Genomic DNA, 21,209 nt, shown 5'->3' with positions numbered 1-21,209 from the left:
ATTACGACACTTAGACCTTGTTGGAAATTAATACAAGGTACGAATTGTTAAACAAGTGATAAGAATTGAGCTGACTAAGAAGTTTTACATGGCCTGATCCAGTTTAACACATGGAATAGATGGCATAATCAGCGAAAACGTAGAAACAAATTTCCACTTCGGACATGACAAAAAGAATCTAAGATACGAGTTGGCGATAGATAAAAACGGAACGAAGCGGGCCAGCGTCCAGTAAGAGCGCCGCGCCCGAGAGTGGTCCCACGCCAGGGGGGACTAGTGGCAAGTTGGCACTCTAGAGCGCTCCACGCAAGAAGTGCGGAGATCGGACGATACGCAGCCAGTAAGCGCGCTATTTAACTCGACGGGATAGTGTGACGTATAAGTGCCGGCAACTGGAGATTCGAAAGTTCGCGATCTCGAACCCCTGGAGTACTGGAGGCGTATTCATTAGCTAGAGCCTAAATACGCTAAGGTAACTAAGATCTATATACTAACCCAAGTTATATCTAATGATACGGAATTGTCCGACCTTAATTCCTTGCTTTGTCTCTTCTCGTCTCCCTTCGCGCCTGATCGAACATTATTGGTCATAACTGATATTTTGTAGTGTACAGTCTATTTAATACATTGTAAACTCGAAATTTTTTTTTGTTATTCCTGGCCGTTACAGGTAGTGACTAGAAGAGATACACATTTCGCTTATGCAGTGCTCCGGCTTCTAACGTAAGCCCATAGCCTCTTACTCTTTGCAGGACCTGAGACCGAGAAGTCCTTAATCCCCTTCCTTCCAAAAAAAATCTCCCTACCCTCTTGTAAATCCGCGAGGGTGGAACCAGTCAGTCCAGACTAGCGGAACCAGTAAGCCTTGCCCCGCTCGCAGGGATAAGTATCCCTTAAGAATTGTAGATGCATTGATAAGGATATTGAGACAGACGTCTTCTACAATGGTGACAGCCTTTATTAGAGTGGTGACAATTTATTAGACGGGTTTATTAGATATATTTACAGCCTCAATACTAAATTATTACAGCTAGCCACTCCAATTTATTATAGAAGACATTGAGTGGTGATTAAAATCTATATAGTGGAGAACAGTTTCATTTAGGCATTCAGTGAGAGAAATGTACAAAATTTTGTTAATATAATTTAGTTAGTGTCATAACAATTTCAATTTTGAAGATAGTTTGTTTAAATTTTAGATTGTCTATATAATTTAATTAGTTTCATAAGAATTTCAATTTAAAGATAGTTTATTTTAAATTTACATTGGCTATGTTAAATATATATATGTGTGTTTCATAATAGATATAATAAAGATAATTTTAAAAAGTGCTTAACAAACTAATTCTTTGAGAACCGCGATAAAAACCCTATATATTATATATATATATATATATATATATATATATATATATATATATATATATATATATATAATTAAAAAACACTCATTGCTCATTAAAACATCATTCACAAATAATACATCATCAAAATATATATATATATATATATATATATATATATATATATATATATATATATATATATATATATATATATATATATATATATATATATATATATATATTCTTTTGAGTATGTATTATTTGTGTAAGAACATTTTTTAGATAATACGCCAAACATAGGATGGATCCTTGTACTTGTAAGCAACAGTCTACGACCACCCAAACAGAGAGGGCCTCCATGGAGTCCAAGGGTACACAGAGCGAGGAGGCTACCCCTAAACAGTGCCCAGAGATACAGCAAGTACATTGGTGTTTATACATTCCTAAAGTATTTTCTAAATTTTACAGTTACATATCTATGGGAAACGTTAGTTTGTATGAGTAATTAGATTTACTATTGTTATTTTTTTGCATAAAATAATTTTACATTTTCAGCCTGGCGAGCGATATAGACGACTTGTAAGTATAAAGATACAGTTAATGTGCTATGTATATAACGTTATTTTATTACGTTTATAATTATTGTTATTGTTTTAGAGATATCCTGGAACTCGTGGGCGAGCCAGGTCTGTATGAGTAAGTATTAAAGGTTCTGAAATATGTATATTATAATGTGTCTTTTGTTTCAGGTTAGAAACCGATATTGAGGAAAAGAAGGAGGTGCATGAGGCGGAGGAGGAGCTGGAGTATGAAGAGGAGACTAACACCAACAACGACACCACCACCACCAAAAAAAAATACGAAATAAAAATTTTAAAAATTTCATGTTTTTATTATTTTACACTTTTACAGTAAAAAAATACATACAATAGAACCATTAAATGATTAGAGAATCATTATAGCATTGTTGACAGTAGGCGTGAAAACAATGTAGACAGTACCAAAGGTAAAATAGCCATCTTCTACGAACACTTCCATCGTTTCACCCTCGTTCACATACAAGTTCTCGATGTAAAATATCTGTTTATCTATAGAAAACTGTAATTGAAGCAAGTCACCCTCACCATAATTATTGCCTAGCCATATCTCACCTCTGTGGACGAAATTATTTATTGTAAAAGTAATTAACACAAAGTCATGATCTTGTGTGAATTGAACCAAATTTAAATTGATGAATTGAAAGTTTTCTGATAAAATGTTAATTTGAACAAGGAACTCGCACTCAGACATATTTATCAAACAAGCAAGGTAATAGGTATAAAAGAATATCAAAGACTGTTACATTTTCAGGTCGAGATTCGAAATTTATATCTGTGTGTAGAAACAAACAAGAAACCACAGAGTCATTTTGTACAGGATAATAAATAAGAAAGGTATTGTTTAAAAGAAAAATCGTAAAAGAGAATCAAATAAAGTGTTAATAGGACAATGTCTATATACTAACAGATGGGTGCAGACTTACACGGAGATACACAGAGGGTAACAGAGACACACAGAGGGTAGCAGAGCGTAACAGAGACATACAGAGGGTAACAGAGACCATATACCAGAGCGTAACAGAGGGTAGCAGAGCGTAAGAAAGACACACAGAGGGTAACAGAGACCATATACCAGAGAGTAACAGAGGGTAGCAGAGCATAACAGAGATACACAGAGGATAGCAGAGAACATACTAGAGCATAACAGAGGGTAGCAGAGGTACACAGAGGGTATTAATACAGGAGATGAAACCTATGACATCATTTGTTAAGATGTCGTCAAACAGAGCAGTTAAAGTAAAAAGGCTCGCCACAATTGTGAGAGCAAAGTATAACGATCTAAAAAGAATGCAAGCTGACCAAAAAGAGCTACTAGAATCGACGTTAAAACCAGTAACTACACCTCTTAATAAAATACTTAACTGCGCGAATGAAACCAACACTAATAAAACAGCAGATCTCGAAGAAGACGAAGCACAAACTATTCAAGCAAATCACCCCGCGGAAGTTCGCCGTACTCTAACAGTGAAGGGTGACGATGCTAACCCTTATCTTAAAAAATATATCCAAGATGTGAGGAACATCGATCTGGTATATGGCCCGAGATTTAATTGCTCTACCGGTGACTGGAAGTTTGGAACTCAACCCATTGATTTTGATAAAGATAACATTCAAATGGATTCACACATTTTTAAAGCTACACCTGATTTATACGAATTGTTTTTTTCCAAAAACCCTCTACAATACACACTAGCCGATCAAAAAATCTACAAATCTCTGCTAGATATATCAGGTGCCCACAAGGATGGACGAGGCAGGCTTCGTCACCAATCTCACGCCGTTAAATACGAAAAAATTATTAAGCCCATGTACCTAGGTTAAAGAAAAAAACCACAGACTTTACATTCTAACGTAAGAAATGCCGAATCACGCGACCAAGATGCATCGCAACAACTGTGTAAAGGAAGACCGCAGACCGTAAATGGTATTACAAGAAAGGTCGAAATACATGACCACGATGCGTCAGACATACATCAAAAGTCTAAAAGACACAACAATGTTCATGATATACCAGACATACAGCAGGCAAGGAAAATTCGTACTGAGGGTCTGAGTGCTGTAGACAAACAGTTACTTGACGAAGTGGAAGAAATATGGACCCTCTATAATGAAAGTAACGATTCAAATATACTTGTAGAAGGCCTCCAAATTCTTTCGAAAAACGATACTCTAAATGGAAAAGAAGCAGAAGAAATAATAAATGAATTGCGAAATCTAGAGCTTATTCATTAATTTTCTCCACCTAGCGGTTACTAAGGAAACGAAATACTTTAGAAATCATCATCTCACTAACCGACGCCTTCCTTCAAGAATATCATGTAATATGTATTAATTTAACAAATAAAATAATATGGGATTTAACATACCTTTTTATTATCTACATAAACAAATCGCCGCCCCGCGTCATTATCTTTACCTAAAAAGATCGATGACATCACCTATCTTAACCGTTTGACATATCTTGAGAAAACACAACAAGTATGTTTTGCACACGGCACTATCTGTGTCTAAAAGTAGCGATGACGTAATCCTCGTCGACAGGCAAGATCTTGTTAATTTTGCAAAGATTGTCTAGCCCTACGAGTTCTTCCGAAGCGGGACAACGCCCTAAATTTTAATATCATTTTATGGAAAAATGATCGTCGTTTTTGGGAAAATAGATTTTGTTTTCTTTAATAATTAATTATAAATATACATACTTTTATTATTTTGAATAAACTCTCTTTACATTGTTTTATCACATTATAATAATAGCTAGCCGCAACTCGAAAATACAGATAATTTACAACTGGGATTTCGTAAAATGACTAACTGATATGTTTTAAGTACTTTATACAGCTGTTTTTATGTAAAATTAAAAATAAACACCCCTGATTTTTCTCAAACAGCATTTTCTTACACCCTCAACGAGTGTCACGTGACTCAGGGTGAAAACGTATAAAAGGCGCAAAACGAGATTTACTCTCACTTCTTATCAGACAGTCGTACTGATAAGACGTGCGTTCTCATATCAGCTCTTATCATCATTTACAGTAAGTGTGCAAATTTTTGAAAAATAGATGTTACATTTTGAATTTTTAGTTTTTTGAAAAATTGTAAAGTTTTTTTGATTTTTTTAAGTTTCTAATTTTTGATAATTTTCAAAATGGTTCAAAATTGGTCATTGAAGGTTTTAGCGCGTAGGTTCATAACTATATTTTGTGCGTACCTACATAGTTTCCAACTCTCATGCGAGCAGCATACAGGGGGTTCTTTTAGTCACGGCGAAGAGAATTTGAAAAATTTGTTGAAAAATGCACTGAATGATGCAAAGAAACAGGGTGGCTACAAAAAAGGTGATGAAATTCGCATAATTGCCCATAATGACAATTTTAATCATCCGATATCGACAAAAGTAACCACAGAAAACAATATGGACAATTTGTTGCAACAAGTTGAGAACATATTAACATCTAACGATACTGTTCTTTTGGGTGACACAAAATTGGATATTCAAATCTTTAAGATGCCTAGGGGTAGCGGTCGTCGTAGAATGATAAATTTGTAAGAGGATAGTCGCACCAAAAAAAGCATCACACAGATTAAAAACAATGACACCTTATTCGGGGCTCGAGCAGTCATAGTGGGCTTAACATACGTCACAAACGAGATTTTGGGTCACAAATTGATCAAACGTGATCTCCATAGCGTACGTGAGGGTCGAAAATTGCAGACTGTTTTGGCAGAAAAGCTTTGCAATCTGTTGGGTGGTTGTTATATCGAAGGTTTCACGCTGACTGATTTTAAACAGGCCGAAGAACTACTGGATGTACAAATAAAGATAATTTGCGCCGAAAATTTCAACACAATCATATACGAGGGTCCCGAAAAAACAAACAAAATTTATCTATATAAAAACGGTAACCACTTCGATGTAATCAACAGGTTAAAAGGGTTGTATGGCACACGTTTTTACTGTACAAAGTGCGATATACCTTATCAAGGCGCAAATAAGCACCACTTTGCACAGTTTGCAGACAACCTAAGCACGCAGTCCAAAACAAAATTCTGTGCAAGAACTGTAATCGTTATTGCTACAATGATGAATGTCTGGCAAACGATATAGAAGTTTGCAAAGAAGTATTTAAATGTGAAAAGTGCAATAAAGTATTTAAAAGAGCCAATGAGCATGTGTGTGGCTACTCGATGTGCAGGAATTATAACACATTCCTAGAGATAGCTACACATCAGTGCTATATGATGAAAAAACCCGCCAAAGGAGGAATTTGTGGCGTACCTTGTATATGTAATAGTCGTAGTAACAAAGTAAATAATGGGTGTCAATACAATACTAAAGCAAAAACTATTTGTAAAGAACCATGTAAATGCAACGACCTCTCTAAAACTCCCATAAATCGATGCAAATATACAGAAAAATATTTATTTTTCGATTATGATCGAAGCATTGGCAATGCAGGATACCGGAATTCATGTGCCGAATCTTATAATAGTCCATGATTATGCGGGTGACAAATATGTTTTTAAAGATAACGAAGAGTTCTGTAAATGGCTAATATCCGAAGAGCATAGAGGGTATACAGCAATCGCTCACAACGCTAAGGGTTACGACTCGTATTTTATTTTGAAATACTGTGTAGAAAACACGATAAAACCGTACACCATCTACAACGGGTCAAAACTGATGCTTTCGGAAGTACCTGCTATTAAATTAAAAATAATTGATAGTTCGAATTTTGTTGCCGAACCCTTAGCCAGTTTTCCGACAACATTTGGATTGACTGAGTTGGAAAAAGGTTATTTTCCTCATTATTTTAACAAACTAGAAAACCATTCATGCATTGGACCACTCCCTGACACATCTTATTACAGTCCAAATATAATGAAACCCTCACAAAGAGAAACCTTTTTAAAATGGCATGCTGAGCACGTGCAAGAAGCATATGTATTTGATTTTCAAAAAGAACTTCATGCTTACTGTGACTCTGATGTAGATATTCTGAGGCGTGGGTGTTTAGAATTTCGCAAGACATTTTTGGGAATAGCCAACATAGACCCTTTCCAATATCTGACCATTGCTAGTGTTTGTATGGCTAAACACTATTGGGGTTGTAAAACAGGACATAAAGGAGACGTATAGCCTGGCATCGTTAAAATGGCTGAGTCAGTTTCCAGGGGTATAACATGCTCTTAACGGCGGCGAAATTACGATCTGCGGGGCAAAAGTGGATGGTTATGATGACTCTGCAAATACTGTGTACCAGTACCACGGTTGTTTCTGGCATGACCATCCAGAGTGTTTTGCACCCAACACAATTAATCATGTCAACAATGAGACAATAAGCGACTTGTACGAAAGAACACTGAGGAGAGCCGCACAAATAAAAGAAGCTGGTTACAAACTGGTAGAAATGTGGGAATGTGAATGGGTAAAATCAAAAGAATGTAAAAATGCACCGAGCCCTCAAATTGTTGAACCCTTAAAGCCTCGTGAAGCATTATTTGGAGGACGAACAAACGCCATAAAACTGAAAAAAGGTCCAAAAACTGGTCCAAAAAGTTATTACTACAAAACAGTCAAGGGCAAAGAGGTGACTAAAATCAAAGGCTTTACTCTAAACTATGAAAACAGCCTAAAACTCAATGCCTCCGCTATGACTGCTATCATACACGACCCCACCAAACAAATCAAGCTCACATATGACCAAATATGCCACGATGTCCACACTAAAGACATTGTAATGAGAAAGAGGGTGTCGAAGACATTTAAGATGGATTACAAGAAGCGAAAGATTGTACATAATGATGAGTGTATGGATACCCTACCTCTAGGCTACAAGGCCTCTTAGATTGATGTTAATAGTGTGCCACATGTCGAACTCTTCCTTCACAGTTGAATACTCATAGAGTACACACGTATCAAGATGTGGTCTGATTATGTCTGATTTTATGAAAATAAATTAGATTCTGCTCTTAACGATATAAAAAAGCAAATTGGCTACAAAAGGGTGACAGAATCCGTATTGTGGCTTTAAATGACAATTTCAGTCATCCTATTTCGACAACAACTAGTGTAGATGTCAATATGACCAAGTTACTAGAAGAAATTTAAAATGTAACCAGTTCCAATGTTTACATACAGCTTAAAGATACGAAATTCGACATTCAAATCCTAAAAATGCCTCGCTAATTACTTTTTATGTAAAATGAATTGCTTTGAAAATTATCATTCAATTTAAAAACATCGGCAATATTCAAAATTTCAGAATGTTATCTTATTTTCAATGTTAAAAAATGCTATCTACCGTTTTTAAAAAAATATTTAAGAGCTACTGTACTTTTGCATAGGTTATATTTTGACACCATCACACCTATTTAAGTCTAAAAATCCTTTTAGCTTTAATTCCTGATAACCTTCCCAAAACAAGAGTCAGTACTATTTAGTCAGTGGTAGACTACCCCAAAGTAGTAGCCATTGAACTAAGGTCTGACCAAACCTCCGTATAATAAAAATCTTAAAAGATGCTCAGTTAAATCACCAAAAGGTATATGTTATGAGTCACTAGCTACTTAATGAACCGGTCTGGTTAACTCCGGAGCTATGTGTTCGTTAGCTGCCTGATACCCAAAAGATACTCTGCACAGATCACTAAAAGATATTTACTGAGCCTTACACTACTTCTGTGATTTCTACATAAGCAAAGCATGGACGGGCCCAAATACCGTAGGCCTGTCTTATGTCTTTCTATGCTCTGTATATTAAGACATATGGCGGAGAATCTTAACGAGGCTTAAAACACCTCCAATACTTCAATATTCTCTGATATATCCACGAATATGTCATATAATGCTGAAGTATCGTCCCCTTTGGGTAGGGCCATGGAAAGAGGTGAAAATTTTTAAATAATAGCTCATAAGACATGCTTTTAATTAATGAAATATTGTATTTTTCTCTGAATAAATAACAAACACATCTATTAAAAATCAATATGTTTTTGTCTATTATTTATCATCTCTCTTTACTCTTAATGTAAAAACAATCACTAAACATTTGTGATATTTCATTTAATTATTATGTAAAATAAATTGACACTATTAGAAGATCGACAATTCTCAAACAAACAACAGGAAAATGTTATCTAACCGGTGAAAACGATAAATTTATTATTTTTTTCGCATATTGTACAAACTTATGACTTCTAATACTTAAACCGGAATTGCTTATAAATAAAAACAATAAAATTTTACACATTTTTTATATTCTTTTCTTTAAAACAGAAAATTTACAAACATTTGCTTACCCTTACTTATTCAGCGTCTAACGTTGTCAATTGTTGTTGTTGATTTTCAAATATTAATTACAGAGGGCACTGATGCTTCATGCTCGGCTTCTCATCTAAAATTATAAGTTTATATAATTTGTACAATGCTTGTACTGTGTAACATTTTTTCTAGGTACTCATGTATTCTTTATTTTACATTTAAGAATTTTTAATAACACAAAATTTAAAAATGTTTTTTTATTAAGCAAATAAAGTGGCATTGTTGCGCATGCTCATTAGGCATTTGGGACATCTGCATATTGGGCATTTTGCAAAAAAAAACCTGCGTAGACTTTTTATTTACATGCTTGTTAAAAAACCAGGCACATTTATGGTATTTGTTAAAAAACTAGGCAAACTTAACGCAAAATAACAATATCTTACCTTAGTATCTGTAAACTTCGTCTATTCCTGTCGGTCTTTACGCCTTAGATTTTGACAATTTAGAACTTTTTGGGATTTTTAACCCTTTGGTATACTCTGTAAGCAAAAGTAAAACTGTTTTAAACTCTTAATTATTCTACCACCTTTTGACATATTTTACCGGTACAGCCGCCATTTTGTACTTAATGTGTATTAAATCTACATTTTTTACAAAATAAAACAACATGCTGGCGTTTTTACCTTCCTTACGTTTTTGAATCATTTTAGACGTCAGACATTGAATAATAATAGTACAGCATATTACTTACCTGTGTTTTCTTCTGTTAAGCGTTGTTCTTGGTAGGTCCTTACACGCATAAAAATGTATATTTGCATATTTTTTCACAAAATTTTTGCATTTTGCCACATTTTTCTGATTTTTACACTATAATCCATAACACACATTTCTTTGAAAAAATAATATTCAAATTGAACCGATGAAGTCTTTGCTGTTGTTCTACACCGAGCGATATATAACAGTTTGCGGTTTTGTCGATATCGCAGCCTGCTTTCAACTTTATCAATTTCACGTGTTTTTCTGCTAAATACATTCGTAATTTTTTCATATTTTAGATACTCGATTCAAAACATAATTCTTTACAACTAAAAACCACCTTGTTAAAAATAGTTTCTCTTTATCTTACTTTATATTTACGGCTTTTTATATTTAACACACAAGTTTAAAAATATAATTGAAATATTCATATCGCCAAACTATTCGCTTTTGCATTATTCTCTGCGGTTTGTACACGGATTGCTTCGTCATGACCATCTTTGATAAATACTTTTTTTATACCTATTGACGCCTACCTAATTCATATGACCGATTGGCCGTCTGGACGTCTAGTCATGAATGTATGGGTCGCGGGTTCAAGTCCTACACATGGTAGAATTTTTTATTTAATAAATAATACTTTGATTAAAAACTGCCGAGGTTGTGGTCGAAATCTGGGGAAATTTGAGATACGGGGCTGGGGAAATTTGCCCTATTCTCCATAAGAATGGAACAAAAAACCTGGGGACAAAAAGTGGGCTTAAGTGTCTACCTTTCTACTAGTAATCGATGGTAAAATATTTAAAGATTTAATGTTGTACAAGGTGTGAATTTTAACAATTAGCGGGTAACAAGATCTAAAAAAACTAATAAAAAAATAAGATATATTACTATACTACATAATATATATTACATATATATGCAATACTATAAATTTATAATAAATGTAGATAAAAATATTTCTTAACCTCACCTCTTATGTATATCTAATATCTTTTAAACGCAATTTAAAAAAAAATTAAATATTTAAAAAAGTTTTATTGGTTACTTTTAAATCATTAATGGGATAGTTATTTGCCAGTAATGTATTAATAATAATAAAAGTATCCCGAATAAAGTACATGCTTCATGGTTGAGGGATACTGGTAGCAATTCATTAGTTTATTCGTCACGTGCAACTGAACAAGTATCGCCCTCCATAAGTTATTATTTCATCACCACAAGGTTAACACCATTGAAAACATTTATAAACCTGTAAAAATAAAATCAAAAATTTGTAATTAATCGTAAATATCGTCCGTATATTAATTACTTATACAGTGATGAGTGTCTTACCACCCGACTTTTTAACGTAAGAGATAGAAAACACAGTTACCTTGTGAAATAAAAAGAGATGAAACTCGTAGAGGTGGGAAATAATCGGTAGAAACCTATAATTTAAATTACCATTATCGATAGTCTCACACCTTTAGACGTTAGCTTCGAGTAAATCACCTCGGTCATAATTATTATGTGTAACGTATGTGTGACGTATTTACATTTTTTAATTTTACATAAAGTAAAAACTGATTGACCACAATAAAGCAAAAATGTAAATAAAATAATTTAATTAATAGTAATTATTTAATCTAAAGTTTTAAATTATTAACCAAGAATAATTTCTACTATGATGTGAGGAGTTTCATACACTCTTGTCACGGACTAATCACTATCCTTCGTGGATTAGTGGTAAGAACTCGACACAGACGTCGCAGACGATTAGAGTTCAAAACCCACAATGTGGTTTTCTTTTTTTTTAATAATTTGAAATTATGCAGAGATCGTTTTGCTTTGAATCGCTAAACATTTATGTCAGTCGTTACTAGTATTAGAAGTGTTTAAAGTTCAACACAAATATCTTATTGAAAAAAAAATGTATCGTCGTACTTTCGAAAATAAAGTAAAAATTCTTCAAAATTAAAAGAACGTTTAAAGAATGTTTAAATAAGTAAAAATTCTACAAAAAAAAAATATTGTAAATAAACGTATTTACAATATGTTTAAATAAGCCTTCATTAGAAGCAGAACAATAACCCAAACTGTCACTAAAGAAATGTTTGATGGATCAGAGTTCAAGTCACGATGATCTCATGCAGGCCCTCAGGGTTTAAATCCCACATGAAAGTTTTACTTTTTTAAAAATTTGAAATTATGCAGATATTATATCGTTTTACTTTAAATCACTAGACATTTATTTCAGTTTTTATTAGAAGTGTTTATAGTAAAACATGAAAATCTTATTGAAAAAACAATGTCGTACTTTCGAAAATAAAGTAATAATTCTTCAAACATAAAAGAACGTTCTAAATAAATGTACTTCCAAAATATAGGTAGAAATTCTACAGAAGAAGATTCTACGGTAGAATTCTATAGAATTTCTACCTTTAAATAGGTAGAAATTCTATAAAAATAAAAAAAAAATATTCTACTGAAATGCATTTACAATAAATGTTCGAATAAGCCTCCATAATCCATTCACACGCCAGACAACAATTTGCACTTTTTCCTCGACCGTTAAAACCATTTTCACGAATTGTTTTTTCAATAAAAAGTTTCTGTATACCGTGCAAAAACACTTCTCGGTATGTTATTATTTTTGACGGCTTGATGATTTGGTTAGCTGTAAAGCAGGCAGCTGTTCGCGGGCATCCATTACAATGTTGTTAATTGTTTTGAAAATCATTACCTGTACAGAGAAATTGATATTAACACTGAGAATTTATTGATGGATTTGGCATTAACCAGTCTTAACAGGATTATTTTGCAATCACAACTGAAGACTGTAAAACTGAAATTGAATTTGAATTATTTTGTATTTCTATTTTTTAACATTGGAATAAGAATAAATTGTAAATAATAAGTTTTTCGAAAACTTTTTACGTAATATGTATCATATTTTCTATTATTTTTTGATTGAGTACAACAAAAATTTTATCCTTGGTGTGAATTGAACCTCAATCTTCTTGTCACCAGACCACGTCTCTAAATATTACGCCAATTCCACATACAATAATTGTTTTCGGATCAAACATACCTACCTTTAGTTTAATCAAATATTTCAGTTAAGTTATTTTTATTATTAAATAAACTTAAAGATTTATAATTTAAAATCGCTAATAATTAATGTTTTTCACTATAATATATCTTAATTTATTCAATTATTTATTCTAACATCAGAAATTAATAAAATAAAATATTTTCGAGGTCATCCGTATAATTATGACTGAAGTGAAATAGCCACGTCAAGAACTAGCTTTATCTTATACTATCTCACAACTTAATCTGTCTTCTATCCTTTCCGCTATTTTGCCGGGTGGTAAGACACTCATCACTATATAGCGGAACGTTAGTAAGTAACGTTATCGTAGTATTTCGGTATTGCAACTAAATTTTTTTGACAGTTGTTGTTCTAAACTTGGATATTTCAGATGCACATACCTAAGTTATATTTATATATTGTAAAAAGTTTACTAGCTTATTATGTATATGTTTTAACAATATTATAATACCAATTTACATATTTCACATTTATTGTACAACATATATAATTACAGTTAATTTATTTATACTAAAAATGTGTTCCTAATTTTAACCTCACTTTTGCAATTGTAAATGCATTTTTACTATTGCAAATATAAATTATATTTTTATATCATTGTAATAGTATTATCATTTTACGGAAACGTTTTATAGAACTAGTTAATACAATGTGTTATGTATTAATAAAACAAGTAGTTGACGAGAACACCATTTAACCAATTTTAAATTGAAACCGTACAGCTAACAGTAACAATAAACTGTACTGGCCGCCATGTCACAACAGCCTTTCTTGATATATAACCAACCTAAGGAATATCTGACACTAACATGTGTACCAAAATACATAACATTTTCTCCTTTCATAAAATAATTTATATTCGCTTAATGTTCAATCGTAAGTAATCCCTTAATTTGTAATCTCACATTATTCTAAACTCCTTAATATTTTATAATTTTACCGTGTATCATTGAAACATTGTGAACATATCGTGTAATATTTTAATAATTAGTTCATTTATCTACAACGTAATAAATTGCCAAAAAATATATTTTTCAATTGAACTTCCTAAGTGTTGCAATTACGGCCCAGATTAAATTGTATTGTAAGCTCATAGTTTAAAGTTTGTTAATTTGATAGAAGCAATAACCTCTGTACTGAGGTATATATTATTGGTGAGATTATGGTAAAGTTACCTTACCATCATCTTTAGTGTAATTATTAGTAGCTGTCAATAAAAACATTTTTACTCCACAACTTCAACGTTTTATTGTATTTACCACCGTCGATCGAGAAGAAGCGGACAAAGGGGCATTACAAAGGATTAGATCCTCATAACTACATTCGAATCTGTCCTTTTAAAAATCTAAACCTATGTTTACAAATCCAACCTTTGAGATATTTGCCTTATACGACTGCTACGGCGTACAAGCACCTCTGGTTAGTTTTGCAGAGTAGAACTGTAATTTGCATTTTGGTTACCTATGTCTGTAACTACCGTTTGTGCTACATTATTATTTAATGATATATTGTACGGTGTGGACCCATCAATCTTCTCAGGTAATACAGTTTTAATATTAGTAGCATCTTCAGTTTTATGTGAATAGGATTTTGTATCAATAACATTTTCATTGTTTTCAACAGATGTTCTTAAACTATTAACATGTTTATATAACTATTTGTCTTTCACCTTAACTAAATATGTCACAGCGCTTATGTGTTCCAAAATTTCTCCAACTTTCCACTTTTCATTACACAATGGGCCTAAACCCCTCACTAACATTTTATCACCAGCCGAGAACAAGGTTACCTGCACATTTGACAACTTTGTTTCAGTGTTTTTCTTTGGTTTTACTAAATCTAACCTTGTTTTCGGCTTGACTTTAAAAATAATTTTATTTGGGCTTATACCTGAGCTTCTTGGCGTATTCCTATAACTAAATGAAAAATTTAGAAGTTGTTATTCTACTGAGAAATGGCTATAAACATACTTATCCATTGCCTCTTTGACAATTTCAACGGATGTCTTTCCGCACATTCATTATATTGTTGGTGACAAGCTGGTACCTTTAAGAGAGTAATACCATTTATGTGATAAAATTTATCAAACTCTAATGAGTTAACAGGTGGACCCCTCACACACAATTACATCAGGTAAACCTAGAACTAAAAATGTTACTTTTAACTTTTCAACAGTTTGAGTCAAATTCGTGCCTTTAGACATTATGTGAGTTTTAGGCCATCTTGATTTACTATCCACTATGAGAAAAAACATGACTTTATTTTTTTTTACAAAAATCAATGCGAACACGAGAAAACACATTTTTAGGCTTAGACCATAATATTAAATATTTTGCATGCTGTTTTCTATTTACCTGGTAAATATGACATGATCTCACCAGAACCTCAATTTCTGGTTGCAAGTTTGGCCACCAGATAAAAGATCTAGCAAGAATTTTTGTACGTACTGTACCTACGTGATCTTCATGAAAAAGCTCCAAAGTACCTTTGCGTAAAACCTCTGGGACAACAATTTTTATACCTTTCATTATACAATTTTCTTCAATAGAAAGTTCATTACGTTTACTATGCTTTAAATACACTGCCAACTTTATTTGGCCAACTTGTTTTAACATAATCTATTACTTGTCTTAGTACTGAATCTTTACTGGACATCTTGGCAATGACCTTATAATTATTTCGTAATTCATCTGTTAAGTTAAAGGAATTCCACTATCAACTTCAGTAGAATCATGTAAGGGTAATCTGGATAACATATCTACTTCAAAAAGTTGTGAGCCCTTTCTATGTTCTATCTCATAATCATAAGCTGATAATATTATATTCCACCGAATAATGCTGGAATCTGACATAACTGAAATATTTTTATTTGGAATTGTTAATAATTTTTAATGGTTGATGTTCCAGACACCAGAGTAAATGATCCACCATATATATATTTATGAAATTTTTTACACTAAATATAATCGCTAAAGCTTCCCTTTCCAATTGTTAATAATTCTGTTCAGCTTTTAATAACGAACTAGAAGCATAGCGTATTGGTTTTTCTACACGATGTTCCCTATGACTGACAACACCACCTACTCCATAGGAACTTGCATAACAAGAAATAACTATTTGTTTATTTGGAGTATAATGTGTTAAAATTCGTTTACTATTAATCAACTGCTTACTAAGCATGAAAGCCTTCCGTGCCTCATAAGTAAACTTAAATTCTACATATTTTTCCAATAATTTATACAAAGGGTGTAACTGAGATGACAACATTAGAATGAATTTATTATAATAAATAATAAGTCTTAAATAGGCTCTTAACTGATTACGAGTTTTCGGTTTTGGTCCTTCTCTTATTGCCCGTAATTTATCTTCAGTTGGATGTACTCCAAAACTATGAATTTTATGCCCTACTCTACTTCTGATTAAAAAAATTTGCATTTATCCATATTTACTTTGACATTACATTCATTCAATCTACTTAAAACTAACTCAACAGTTTTCAACATTTCCTCTTTGGACCCTCCACTTATAAGTATGTCATCCAAATAACAGTGAACCTTTGGTATACCACATAAAATCTGATCAATAACTGATTGAAATAGTGCTGGAGCACAAGCTATTTCTTATGCTAATCAAGTGAACTGAAACATCCCCACATGTATATTTATTGTCATATATTTTTGGTATTTAGGATGTACTGTTAATTGTTGATATGCCCCAGAAAGATACAATACTGTAAACATAGTGCCTCCTGCTAAACTAGCAAAAATATCTTCGGGCTTTGGCAATGGGTACTGATCTACATTCGATATTTTATTTACGGTAGTTCGAAAATCTGAACAAATCCTGACATCTCCGGTTTTCTTGGGTACTATAACAATGAGTGATGCCCACTGACTAAAAGTAACTGGTTTTATTTTACCCACTTGCAGCATTTGTTCAAGTTTTCGCTCCACTTTTGGTTTATATTAAACTTAATTTCAAATTTCTTTATGGAAGAACAGAAATTTTTATCAAAAACATTCTTAAATTTATCCTGTAACAGCCCAACCTACTTGGATTTTTCTGACAAATTCAGATATTTAATAAAAAAAACTATTTTGTCAAGCTGGAAATAATTTATCTAACCAATTCCTATCAAGTAAAGGAACAAATTCCTTGTCAGATTCAATGACTGTTAAATTCAAATTAAATTTATCCTTTCTATTACATACACAGACCCTAAAGTTTCCTATTGGTACTATATTTTCATCTGAAACTGAATTTATTTTAAAGAAACTTTATTCGGAGGTACATCTAATAAATCAACAAACATTATTGTGTGGGCCATTACAGTCTTACAAGCACCTGTATCGACTTCGAACTGTATTGATACTTTAATAACTATTAACCTCACTTGATGAGCTAAATTATCATTGTTACATATCTAGTTTAAACATACAGATCATTATTTACCGCTTCAAACTGATTTGCATTAGATACACTATAAACTATATTATCTTGATTCTGTTCACCAATGTTGGCTAATTTGGACATAGGACACACATTTCCAGTATGGCTAAATCTCTGACAGGAAAAACATCTCCTTTTTTTGCCTGGACACTTATCCTTGGCATGCAGACGATTATATTTGATGCAAACTTTTTTGCATCCTTTACCTTCACCACTTTTAACCCTTAAGTACCATGGCGGGGTCAAAATTGACCCCCCGTGTTTTTAATGCCAAGTTTCGCTACCGAAACATAGATTGAGCATTGCGCGCTTTCTGCTAATCTTCGACCGGTAGGTGATTTATCGATCTACGAAAATTCCGTTAGTTTATCTGTTACTACTGCAGAGTTAGGCACGCATAGGGTCAATTTTGACCCGCTTATAGTATAAGTGTTTCTAGTGCAATTAACGAGTAATTTGAAATGGCGGGGTGTAGTAGCAATAAACGTCCTCTGACACAGAAAGAACTTGAAGAGGAGGGACAAAAAATTATGGACAATGGACTAGATAGTGACAGTGAGTTTTTAGACCAGGCTAGTGAACACAGTGATCACGAAACAGACAGTGAAGAGGAATGGGACGATGATGACGAAAAAAATTGGCAAATTAATAATTCCGAAACTGGTAGTGAATATTCGGGTGAAGAAAGTGATATATCTGAATCAAGGGATGTGTTTTATGGCAAAAATAGGTACACGTGGTCTAAAACTTCTCCCACCTTTTCTCGTACACGTAAGCATAATTTAATTAGTCATTTACCTGGTGTTATTGGAAAAGCTCGAGCTAGTATGCCAGAGAAACCAGTTGATGCTTGGGAATGTATTATTAGCCACGATATATTGCAAGAAATTTTTGAGAAAACCAATGAACGAATAACTAATATGGCTCCTAAATATAATATTCACAATTTATCGTGTCAATATACCAATCATCTTGACATAATTGAATTAAAGGCCTTCTTAGGCATAATATATTTAGCTAGGGTATTTAAATCCAAGAATGAAGATTTAAGGTCTTTATTTGCTACGAATGGTACTGGCCGTGATATATTTCGAGCAACCATGTCAATAAACTGATTTTATTTCTTGCTTGGAAGCCTTTGTTTTGACGACCCAGCTACTAGACAAGAACGTATTGCGCACGGAGATAAACTGGCAGCTATATCCAATATTTTTAATATGTTTATAATTAATTAGTCCATAATGCCAGTCCAATTATAGCTGTGGTGAATATCTTACAATAGATGAAATGCTTATTGCATTCAGTGGAAGGTGCCAATTCAGGATGTATCTCAAAAATAAGCCAGACAAATACGGTCTGAGAATGCAGTGTTTAGTAGACTCTAAGACACATTATTTGCTAAATGGTTTTATATGTACTGGAAAAGATACACGCAGAGCAAATCCAAAAAAGTTATCCATCCCCACTCTAGATGTTTTGACACTTATTCTACCAATTTCTGGTACAAATAGAAACATAACAGCAGATAATTGGTTTTCGTCCATTGAGCTCATAAAAAAATTGAGAAGACATACAATTTCATATGTTGGAACTCTAAAAAGAAATAAAAGAGAGGTTCCTGCTGAATTTTAACCCCAAAAAAACAGGCCACCTAATTCTGCCTTAGTTGGTTTTACAGGAAGCGAGAGCCTTGTATCTTTTGTTCCTAAGAAAAATCGTGCAGTATTGTTAGTGTCAACTATGCATCATTCCAATACAATGGTTAATGGAAAGCCAGAGATTATAAATTTTTACAATGAGACAAAAGGTGAGGTGGATTCATTGGATAAGAAATGTGCATGCTATAAAACTGGCAGAAGAAGTCGTAGATGGCCTCAAGTAATATGGTTTCGCATTATGGACATTTAAGGATTAAATGCTAACGTAATTTTTAATGGAGTTCAGCAAAATCAAATAATGGAAAGAAGATTGTTTCTAACCACTTTAGGTCAAGAACTTATTAAGGCCCATTTAACTCGTAGAGCTCAGCAAACTTGTTTACCGAGAGAAATTCGTAGTGCCGTTTTTAAAGTTTCCGGACTTCAGGAATCAATGCCTGCCGCAAATCCAGAACCACAACGACGAAAAAAGAGGGAAAGGTGTAAAATATGTCCATATTCCAAAAACCAAAAGAAAGAAAGCTCATCGTGCGATAAATGTCGAGATTTTATTTGCAAAAATCATTCCCGCATATAGACGTTATGCATAAGCTGTGTTGAAAATTAAGGTAAAATCATGCTTGTCATTTTTGAGATACGAAATCTAAATCGATTTTTTTTATTTTAGGTAGGAGCTATGATACCTAGATTTCACCATTGGATATAAAAAAAACTGCACATTGATATTATTTTTCTTATAATTCGAGAAAGTGCCTATGTTAATTTGACTGAATACAAAAGTTTTTTTTAAATAAAGTTGAATCTAATTAACCAAATTCGTTTATTTTTATATAAATGTAAAAGTAGCTGTAAACAAAATAATTTAAAATAAAACAAGTTAAAAAAAGAATATTTTTTGATACAAAAAAACAATGGGGGGGTCAAATTTGACCCTGCCATGGTACAAATGTTACTATTTTTGGCCATGGTAGTTAAGGGTTAAAATTAACCGACACTATTTACACTAGTTTCTTCAGACGAATTTCTAACTTGTTTTTCAGCCAATTATGCTGCTTTAGCAGCTTTACAGGCACTTTGAAATGACAATTTGTCATCTGATAATATTTTTCGTAGAATATTTTCCGATCTTAACCCACACACTAACCTTTCTCGTAATGCTTCATGAAAAAATTGCTTAAAGTTACACGTGCTTGCAAGTCTATGAATTTCAACTATATATTCTGAAACAGACTGATCCATCTTCTGATTGCATTTGTTAAAAAAAAATCGTTCATAAATTTCAGATATAGGTGGTGAGTAATGTGCTAATACAAGCTTTACAACTTTCATATATCCCAGCTCACCTGGGCTTTTAGGTGCCGATAAATTTTTCAGTGCCTGATAAACATTAGAACCAGCTAGCGTGATAAATATTGAGACTTTTATTTTTCTCGTTACTTTGTTCACCGCAAAAAGATGCTTTATTCGTTCCAGGTATATCTCGAATTCTTCAGCTTTCCCGCCAAATGCTTCTATATTGCCAAATAACGCCATTTTCTATAAACTTTCGAATTCACCCCACACAAACTATATTATCCTAGTCGCCAGAATGTTGTGTAATAATGAAACAAGTAGTTGACTAGAACACCATTTAATAATTTTAAATTGAAACCGTATAACTAACAGTAACAACTAAACTTCTAAGTCTACTGGACGCCATGTCACAACAGCCCTTCTTGACAGATTACCAACCTAATGAATATCTGACACTAGCATGGGTACCAAAATATATAACAGATTGTAATAATATGTGAAATTTAATTTATAGTAAGTATTACATAAAAGGTTCTTTTTATATAAATTAAACATTGATAAATGAAACAGTTTACATTGATGCTATTTATGATTTTAACTCAAAAACCGATAAAAACTCCAAATACTCTTACTTTTACTACAGCAGTTTTAGACGCAACTAATATTACCTACTACTTTTTAGCAATAATTATATTATATAATTATGAGAGTAATGACAAATTTGGCCAATTTAAGCGCTTTAAACGTGATG

The 21,209-nt window shown here is 32.9% G+C and overlaps 1 protein-coding gene and 1 long non-coding RNA gene across 2 annotated transcripts in view; both read left to right on the top strand.

Annotated features, from left to right (window-relative positions):
* The window catches only part of LOC140438334 (uncharacterized), a 68,068-nt gene that overhangs the window by 27,293 nt on the left and 19,566 nt on the right, over nucleotides 1-21,209 (top strand). The window lies entirely within an intron of this gene.
* On the top strand, nucleotides 1,626-2,409 carry LOC140438335 (uncharacterized). The gene is made up of 3 exons (XR_011950503.1): nucleotides 1,626-1,925; nucleotides 2,004-2,042; nucleotides 2,096-2,409. It is a non-coding gene; the product is annotated as an uncharacterized lncRNA (long non-coding RNA).

This window comes from Diabrotica undecimpunctata, chromosome 4, assembly GCF_040954645.1.
Source record: "Diabrotica undecimpunctata isolate CICGRU chromosome 4, icDiaUnde3, whole genome shotgun sequence".
Lineage (NCBI taxonomy): Eukaryota > Metazoa > Arthropoda > Insecta > Coleoptera > Chrysomelidae > Diabrotica > Diabrotica undecimpunctata.
The sequence above is the reverse complement of the archived record's forward strand: the minus strand, read 5'-3'. Positions and strand labels throughout refer to the sequence as shown.